We start from the raw sequence: 10,200 nt of genomic DNA, 5'->3' as shown, positions 1-10,200 counted from the left end.
AAGAGAGGAAACTGAGATTTCCAAGATAGCCTTTGAGCATAGTTTTTAGCAATTATCTCAAACCACAGAAAGAAGTAATGTTTTTAAAACATAAAGAGCAAGTATATTTTGGGAGTAGTATTGAGCACCGATATGGGGGAGAGTTCAGACAACTCACAGCCTCCATAAACCATGTAGCCACCTTGGGTAGAAAAGGGTCATACTTTTTAGATGAACCCTTTTCACATAGACTAGTGGATCCATTAGGCAGTTCAGGTTCTATACCTTTGGCCGGGTATAGAATGCTCTGGCAGCGTGAGCTTGATCGTTGTATCATCACTATAGCTCTTATGTGATGGTTGTCGGTTAGAGAAACTCCCACAGAGTTATATTGTATTTTTATATACGTACTTAGTATTATTGCATTTTTCAATACATTAAGTTGCTATCTACAGTTTTACAGCTTTCCCCATATATTGCATCTTTTACTATTGCTTTATCCTTGAGTATCATGAATTGAGTCTTTCGAGTTGAGTATCTTGAGTTGATTTGTGATTCATTGTGTCGAGTACCTTATTGTTGAGTTTCACTGAGTTGAGAACCTTATTATTGAGTTGAGTGTCTTATCCTTGAGTACTTCTGAGTTGAGTAAGTTTGAGTAGTTTTGAATATCCTTGAGTATTTCTTGAGTTCAGTAAGTTTGAGAAGAGGTAAGTATGTTTCCTTGTATCTAGAGTTGAGTATTTCAAGTCAAGTATCATATCTTTGAAGTCGAGTATCTTATCCTTGAGTACTTCTGAGTTGAGTAAGTTTGAGTAGTTTTGAATATCCTTGAGTATTTCTTGAGTTCAGTAAGTTTGAGAAGAGGTAAGTATGTTTCCTTTTTATCAAGTTTCAAGCTTATGTTTATGCTTTAGAATTCCTCTTACATGCTCGTACATTCCACGTACTGAGCCATTTGGCCTGCATCTTCTCATGATGCAGACACAGGTATTTAGGGTCATCAACAGGAGCTTCGTTGGTACATCCGAAAGTTCGAGTTAGCTATGGTTAGCCTCCTTATTTTCCAGAGGATTTCATTACTTTTCAGGTTTAGTCAGGATGTCATGGGTCTTGTCCCAACTTCCATCTTTATCAGTTAGAGGCTTCATAGATAGTCAGTATAGTTGAGAAGTCTGTATTATTCATTTATTTTATTAAATGTTTTAAAGACTTAAGTGCCTATTTATGGCGAGTTAAATATATTATTTTTATTCTAAGTTGTTCATTTGAGTTAATGTTTTGAAAAGTTGAGTTCATTGAATTTTATTCAGGTTTAAGCTTTTGCATGCTTAAGTTAGTCTTCCACTTGTAATCAGCCAGGATGAGAGTTCGCTTGGGGACCAACAATGGTTCTTAAGTGCCGACCATGTCCAGGGTGTAGACTCTGGTCGTGACAAGTAAATTGAGTCTTGCTGTATGGATTCATGATTGAGTCTTGTGTAGCACTATTTGAGGCACCCTTTTTGAACGGCTGAACTTGAGTTTGCTAGAGGACAAGCAAAATTTAAGTTGGGGGTGTTGATGAGTCCACAAATTGGACTCATTTAGGGATATATTTTAATAGAAATTGTGTCCTCAAATGCTTATTTTATCTCAATATCTGATGAAAACCCTTAAGTTTTAGGTATGTGAAGTTTTTAGGAAATCATGGATACTACATCGCAAAAAGGAATGAGAAGGCTGAAAAGAACGAAGAAATGAAGGCCTGAGGATCGCCGAGTCCACTTGGCGAGTCACTGAAGGGTCTCACTTCATCTTTTGTTCCAGTGTACTGAGCCCTGAAGGGAGGGATCTAGTCGGTGGAAAAACAGGAGCAGTCGGTGCGTCGCCGATCAGTTCCACGAAGCAGAGATATACCGCCTAATGATCCAAGACACAAACACACTAAAGGCAAAGAACAAAAGGCGATGAACCAGAAGAAGGGCGTATCGTCGAGTCATTTGGCGATTGCGACTAACCTCACCGAACGATCCGCTGTAGCACAAAACTTTTGAAAACTATAAATACTCGATAAGAGTTATAGCTTAGTATCAGATTTTTAGTGTGAGAAACAATTAATATAATTTTTGTACTTTTTATTTTTGCTTTGAGTTTGAGAGGGTTTTGAAAACTTGAAGAAGAAGAGGGTTTCATCTCCAAGGATTTGAAACGGGGTAAGTTTCTCGAGAGAGAATTTATTCCCACGTATAGCTTAGCCTAGTCACTATTACTCTATAAATTCTCTATCGAAAACATGTACCCAATAATTTAGATTAACCCGTATTCCGGTCACATCCCAAGAATCCCCCTCTCATTGTTAGATTTTCTTGTTGATTTCGCTAATTTTAGCTTACTTGTGACAAAACCCCCAAATTGATATTTGACACTTTTGTGTCTCCCCCTTTAATTTAAAATGTTTTTAAACGTTAATATCTTTAGCTACGGCTAGTTAGAACTAAATTTTATTTTTCTATAAATTTCAAAACCACTCCCTTGGGATGATCCCAACCCTCAGTATAAACACAATTATAGCTCAAAACCGAAATATATACATAGAACCATAGTCACAAAACGTGGGCCTCACCCCACCACAAATAAAAATCATTTGCCTCAAATGCAATCAAAATAATACCCAAAAGTCAAAATAAAGTAAGATAGAGAGGGAGGTAAAGAAGGGATCATGTCTACTCAGTCACTCCATTTGCCTGGGCATCAGTGCCCGGTATAGTGCTCAGAATCTGGGCATCAATGCTCGAAGTCACCTCAAAAGGAACAGTAGTGGCACTAGGGTCAGCCAATTGTGTATCCGCCAAAGAGGTATGCACAACTACATCGATCATGGCCTCCTCAGTCTCTGTAAGTCCCTCGTAAGAAACCTCCTCAGCCACCTCAAGCATCTCCTTATCCATCTTAGCCTCAGACTTGGGATCAATCGCCTCCTCAACTCTAACCTCATCTCCGGTGGTAGCTGGAGGCATATCTGGCACATCTGGAATCTTCACCGTCCCAAAAATCATGGACATGTCGGTGGACTATAGCTGATCCATATCACTCCTCAACCAAGCAATAACGACCTTTAAAGCCCTCACCTCATCGGTGGCCCCTTAGCCATGCTCACACACCGTTATCCTAGTTGCAATGGTAGCGCTCAATAATGTCACAACATTAGCCAGGGCAGTCTGAATCATGCCTGGAATAGAGGCCTCGAGTCTGGTAGCATGACGATCGGCAGAGTGGGCAAGCTTTCCCATCCGGAGTAATGAAGCCTGAGTGAGCGGGGTTCGGGAAACAACAGCAACAACAGGTCTAAGAAACAACGTAGCAGCAGAGGAACTAGGGGTGTCAGAAGGAACAACAATAGAGGTACCTGAAGGCCCAGGGGCCGGAGTAGGCAAAGATGCCTCTGCAGGTAGTGAGTCTGTGTCCACAACTGGGGAAGAGTCCACCGGGGCTGCCTTGTTCTTCTCCGCCTGATCCTTTAAATATTCTACCTCGATCCTCCGAATATCAGTAGAGGATGTGAGAATCACTTCAACATCCTTCTTTGCATCTCTAGGAACCCAAGCACGTCTACATAGCTCGGTGATCAACACAGGGAATGGAAGTGAGGTCTAGCGCTACTTGGACGTCATGACCATCTCATGTGCCATAATCATCCCAGATTGATCCTCGTTCCATCAATGATGTAGCCTAGATAGGCTGCCTTGGCAAGGCGGAGAATTGACTCGTTCTGGGATGGCATGATAGTACTGCTGATGAAGCCAAACCAGAACCTCGCAGCTACATTCAGGTCTTTCTTTTCTATTGGAGCCCTTGCCTCCAACCACTTTGAAGTGCCATCAGATATCAACGGAGCTAACCAATTATTCATGTTGTCCAACGTCTTTGTCTTTATCATATGCAGGCAGTCATCTTCAAGTCTCGTAGTGCACTCTAGGACAACTTAATGGAAGAAAAATCACACTGCACCCTCTTCCCCTGGACAACTACATAGTCAACCGGTTTAAATGCTGCGGCCTGCTTCTTTCTTTGTGGTATCAAGGCACTGTACGCGTTGTAGAACTCCCTAACCCAACTTGGAATATACGGGCCACAAGGCTTTGTAAAGATCTGGAACTTATGAGATTTCAGACAACTCATAATCTCGGGGTACCTATCAATCACCCCATCCGTGGACAGACGCTTCTCCTCAATGATTGTCCTCAGCCCCTCAGTCTTTAATCTGTTAATAGACTTAGGGGGAGGACCCTATACTGGTGGTGCTAGGACCACTGCCTATGCTGGAACTAGAGGAGAAGTGGTGGTGGGCTGAGGATTTCTGATCCTAGACGGATTGTTCATCCTTTTGGTCCGCAGCTCTGCCCTCTATGCTGCTATCATCTCATCATCATCAAAAGCTACAATCTGAGGCTCCTGGTGCTCACCCTCACTCTCAGAAGTGGTAAGGTGAGTGGCGTAGATGCCGTCACTGTCGGAGCTGACCTCCGATGACACAGGTGCCTTTCCTTTTCCCTTTCCTTTCCCACCAGTTGTGGGAAGTTTTGTAGTTTTTCCCCTGGATGCAGTTGCATCCTCATTCATTGTAATCCCCTTAGCCTTCTTTCGGGGTGGCATGTTCCTCCCGACAACTTTTGGTCTAGTCATGTCTACAAAAACATTTGAAAAAGTGAGAAACACTTCAATCAAATGCACAAAAACACAGTTGTAGACAGACTCACCGAACTGATCGGTGAGTCGCCGAATCACTTTGGCGAGCTAGATCGGGCTCGCCGAAAGGATTGGCTCAAAATTCTCAGAAAAATTTGGCATGTCGGTGATGGGAAGACCTTTCGGTGAATCGCCGACAACATTCGGTGAGCAAGGATTAGCCCGCCGAAAGTTACAGTGCAATTTAAGGAATAGGGGTGCAGACAATGGCGATCAAGAAGATTTTTGGCGAGTTGCCGAGTTCCTTCGGTGACCTCAAGCTTCTCACCGAAAGTTACAGAATCCAACTTCAAGTATAGCATGAAATTAAAGGCGAGATAGGGAACATCGGCGAATCGCCGAGTGGTTTGGCGCGCTTGATCCAGCTCGTCAAATGACCTAACGTGCCTAGTTTCAACCCAACTTCTTAAATTCATCCCCGCAACCCCCGAAAACAAAATCAAAGCATGCACTCATCAAATTAAAGCAAGACCCAATACACCCATTACAGTTTTGCCGAATTTGGACATTTGACGATTTTTTCCTTAAGAATGACATCACCCGCTTTATCATTGGGCAAATTACGCTATTTGGCACAAATACGGGTTACTTAGACTTCACCCGACTAGGCCCAATAACATGCAATCACAACCCCACAAATTCTAACCAATTTTAAAGCATAAAATTACGGGAATTCAACATTTAAGGCATTACGGGGAAGAATATCGAATTAAAACATGCATTCAGACATACTAAAACTATCAGAGAGGCCCAACACACGTCACTAAGATAAGATCATTGCAAATGAGTACAAATTCGATAAAAATAAACTCGGGGTTTGGAAAATCAACCTTATATGCCGATTAAATAAGATTGAAATGCTAGGCGGCAAAGTAATCCAATCCGAACACACAATCAATGATTAAAACACTCTAAAAATGCAAGAAATATAGAAACTACAGTGCGGGTGTGATTTTTGGAAGATTGAAAGTGAAGGAAAGTGAAAGAGTTTGAAAGTTTAAACTTTTGGCCTTTAAAAACCGTCCAGTTCTCGCCCATTTGGCATTATTAGTTTTACTTGCCGACCCACTCGGCGACACGCTAAGTGGGCACTTACCTCGCCGAGTTTTACAGGACCTCCAGTTAATGTGGGGGTCCAAACGGCGGACTAGATCGCGATCGCCGACCTGGTCAGCGATTCTCCAAGTTGCTCCTGGGCTCGCTGAATTTTATAGACTCCAATTTAAAATTATCTTGAGTCTAACGACGGTCCAAGTCGGGCTCGCCGACCTCTTCGGCGATGCGCCGACTGGACTTTTAACTCGCCAACCTACACTTTTCAAACACTTTCCACACTTTGACTTGCACAATCAACACACCCTTATTTCAAACTTGGAATGAAAGAAACAAAATAAAACTTGTGTTGCCTCCCAAGGAGCGCCTTAGTTAACGTCGTGGCACGACACAAGTCCATACTTAAACCTTATTCTTGGGTCTAGCCATAGTATTACTAGGCAAACCCTCTTGTTGTCTCGGGTTCAGACGAGACGAGATATGACCCATTTGGGTCTCCAACTGCTTGATCGATACTGAATGAGAGGTAATGATCTGGCTAAGGGTCGACACAAAGTCTTTCATTTCCTTTAAATTCTTGTCCGACCCCTCAACTTTGTTGAGGATATGAGAAAGCATATCCTTAGACCGGCCACCTTCCAAATCCTTTGGATTTTTGCGCTCAATGGGGAGGCACATACCTATCCTTCTCCCCATCATTCCAATTTGGATTACGGTCCCTCCATTCTCGATCATGATATTTCCAAACTTCATCCCTATTCCAACCTTGGTTACCACCCTGCCACAGGTGGTTTAAACGATAACAACCAGCTTGGTTGGCTAGGAAATTCACCTCTTCATTATACAAGGCTTCTAACTTGGACTTATCCGGATTAGCACACCCGACACCCATGGCATTGACACCTCGAGCACCAACTCCCATGACATTTTTGGACAAAATGCCAAGTTGTGTCATGATCTTGGCCATGTTTTGGTCCCTCACTTGATCCTTCTCTATCTGTTCCTTAGTCAATTTGAATGTGAGAGGGAAGACCTGATCTTCATGGGTATACCACACCCTGTTTATGGTAGTCATGCCATCCAAGAGCTGAGCCGCTATCACATAAGGTTGCTGCATCAAACCTCCAGTAGAAAGTTGGTCAGCAACACCCTTATTTACAGAATCAAGATTCCGGTAAAAATACTGCAGCAACACGTTGTCAGGCAAGCCATGGGTTGGGCATTGAAGCACCAACTTCTTGAATCGCCGCCAAGTTTCATGAATTGGATCGCCTTTTAGACGCTTGAAGCTCTGAATGCTGTCTCGAAGAGTCATCATCTTTGAAGAAGGGAAAAATTGCACATTAAATGCAGTGACCAACTCCTCCCACGAAGTGATTGATTCACGTGGCAATTCAGCCAGCCATTTACATGCCTCTCCCATCAAAGAGAATGGGAACAACCTCAATCGAACCGACTCTTGGGAGATGTTCTTCAAGGAGAACGGTTCGCATACATCAACGAAGTTTCTAAGATGCTCATGGGGATCCTCATGAGCCAAACCACTGAACAACCCATTTAATTGCAAGAGTTGCAACATAGTACTTGTGATGTGGAATACCACATTCCCTTCAACTGGAGGCAAGCGAATGGCACCAATACCTGCCATAAGATGGGGGTCATTAGCATTAGGCTCATTGACATCATTGAGGTTTCTGATGTCATCTTGATGGCCTACTTGGTTGCCATTGATGCTGTTAACACTCATACTTCTTGTTTCAACACACAAACAAGCAAAACAAAACTAAAGTCAAGTAAATTCGACTATAATTAACAAGAACAAAATTCAACTTAACAAAAATATCTCAAGTAACATCACTCCCCGGCAGCGGCACCATTTTGATTTCACATATCCGGACGCTTCATCCAATACTAAGTTCCAATGATCGTTAGTCAGTAATATAACCCAACTAAGTGAGTTGGGGTTGAATCCCAGAGGGAGCGGTACATATTTGAGAATCAATAGAACAACATGAATATGTTCAAGTCAATCATAGGTAAAAACATTTACGAATAAAAGCATAGTTCAAGTTTGGGGTGACACAAGTGTCAAATAATAGGGGATTTGGTTTCATATATCAGCTACAACAGCAAATAACACGAAAATAACAAGTATAGAGATGGTTTCTTGGGATGTGATTGGATTATGGGATAAGGTAGGCAATTGGGTAATTGCAATTGATAGTAAATTGTTGTAAATCAGTGACTAAGCTAGACTTTAGTGGGGATAAACTTTCTCTCGAATAATTTACCCTGAATCAAATTGGTTTCTCTCGAACACCAACAAGTAACAATTAAGAATAGCCTACGCTTTAGTCCATTCACTCTCTCGAGCTGAATGTGTGGAAGAGGGTTTAAGATTCATTGTAACACCCCTCAAAATGAAGTAGGATAAAGTAGAGCCTCACATGGGTTTTATGCATTAATAACTTGTTAAAATAATGAAGAATAGCCTTGTTAGTCATTTTTAAAGAGTTTGGAAGTCAAACGTCAAGGGACGACCAAGACGTTCGAAAACTAGTCTATTACGTGTTGGTGTGTTCTAGTATGTTGTTCATGTTTTTATGTGTTGTTTGGAGTCTAAAATCAGTGGAGGTGACTCTAGTGTCTTAATAAATGTTTTTAGGGTCAAAATGTTTGGGTACAACTCCCCGGGACCACCCTAAGGGGACCCGAGGAGGACCCCAACCCTTGGCCAAACAAGCTGCCAAGGTAACTTGCAAAATGCTCATGGAGGGAGCATGTCCGCGTCGCGGACTAGCTCCACCAAGGGCCGAAAGTTTGGTCCGCGTCACGGACGTGTCACAGACTCTTCTGTCTCGAAATTTAATTTCCAAAAACTTGTGGGAACACCTCCGCGTCGCGGACTTGTTTCCCGACGAAATCTGTGAAAATAAAACTTAAGTTTTGCTTGTTTAAAAGGTCCAACTAAGTGAGGGGTAGTTTGGGTACTTTGGGGAATTATTATAAACGGTTATTCTACCTATTTTAGGGTATTTTATGTGGTTAAAACCCCAAAACTTAGAAGTAGACCTCATTACCCAAATTGAACCTTCCCTCTCAAATAAATTCTCTCTCTAGAACTCCATGGAAGACATTGATGAAGCTTCAAGCTAGGGGATGGGTTCCTACTAATTTCTCCTTCAAATTCCTAGGAAATTAATCACAAAGGTATGGGGATTTTATCTTTGATTCTCCTTTCAATCAAAGAGCTAAATCAAAGTGATTTCAATGTTTTTCAAAAAAACACTAAAAACCCCAATTTCAATTCTAAGCTTGGGTTCTTGCATGAAAGTATTTCAAAAGATGATCTATGTTAATATTGATGGTTTTAAGATAAAAAAAAAACTCTATGAACCCTTGCATATCTTGAAACCCTAATTTTGGGTCTAAAGTGGGTCTATTGATTATGAGCTAATAATATGATATTAATGTATATATTGTTATGGGCTATTGATTTATGTATTGTTCTATATTGAATTATGAGGAATTCATGGTCATTTGTGTTATTTTGGATGTTGGCCTTAAATGGCCAATTGTGACCTAAGGTTTATGATCATGAAAGTTGACCTTGTGTAAGAGACTTTATGTGTTATGCTTGGTTGTTGTCTTCTTTGAATGACTTATAATGAAGGTGAGGTTAGGGTAGACTATGTTTACCTACTCTCACACCTAGTGAAGAATGAATGAAAAGAATGGGAGTTAATGCTAATGAATGAAAGTTGGGTCTATTGTAAGGATAGTCTCATAAAGTACTCCTTAAATGAATGGGGTTCCTAGATGAAAGGTTTTCTCATCTTTGAATCCAAGAGCTTCATGAATGAATGAGGGTTAGGATGGGTACTCCTTCGTGAGTTGAGATGAGAGTACTTAGTATCAATCCTTATCCCTAAAATGAATGAAGTGTTGGGATAGGATGGGTACTCCTCCGTGAGTTGAGATGAGAGTACCTAGTAGCAATCCTTATCCCTAAATGAATGAATGTCCTAACTCCGTGGGGGAGTAATGTCTAGCACCGAGAGGGATATGATGATGGGTGGATACTCCTTCGTTAGTTGAGATGTGAGTATTTAGTAGTAACCCTTAAGATGGGTGCTCCTCCGTGAGTTGAGATGAGAGTACTTAGAAGCAATCCTTCTATCCCTTAACTATGTGCCAACATAGGACTAGCTAGTGGTCTCTACCACGTAAAGGCTAAAAGAATGACCCTACCGTAGGCAAGTAGGGATCTCTCATCCGGTAAGGGTACTACCGGGATTCCATGTCAAGCTCCATGGTCTATGTCGGTTAAGGCTCTTCCCCACATTAATGAATGAATGAACTACGGTCTCTTAAGGGTGTACTACTTAGGATAGGTGGTAGAATGGGACATCATCTAGACATTGCACAAGTAGACATTCA

This window comes from Solanum tuberosum, unplaced genomic scaffold (genome assembly GCF_000226075.1).
Source record: "Solanum tuberosum cultivar DM 1-3 516 R44 unplaced genomic scaffold, SolTub_3.0 scf00011, whole genome shotgun sequence".
In the NCBI taxonomy this organism is placed as follows: domain Eukaryota; kingdom Viridiplantae; phylum Streptophyta; class Magnoliopsida; order Solanales; family Solanaceae; genus Solanum; species Solanum tuberosum.
Note: the sequence above shows the minus strand (reverse complement) of the source record.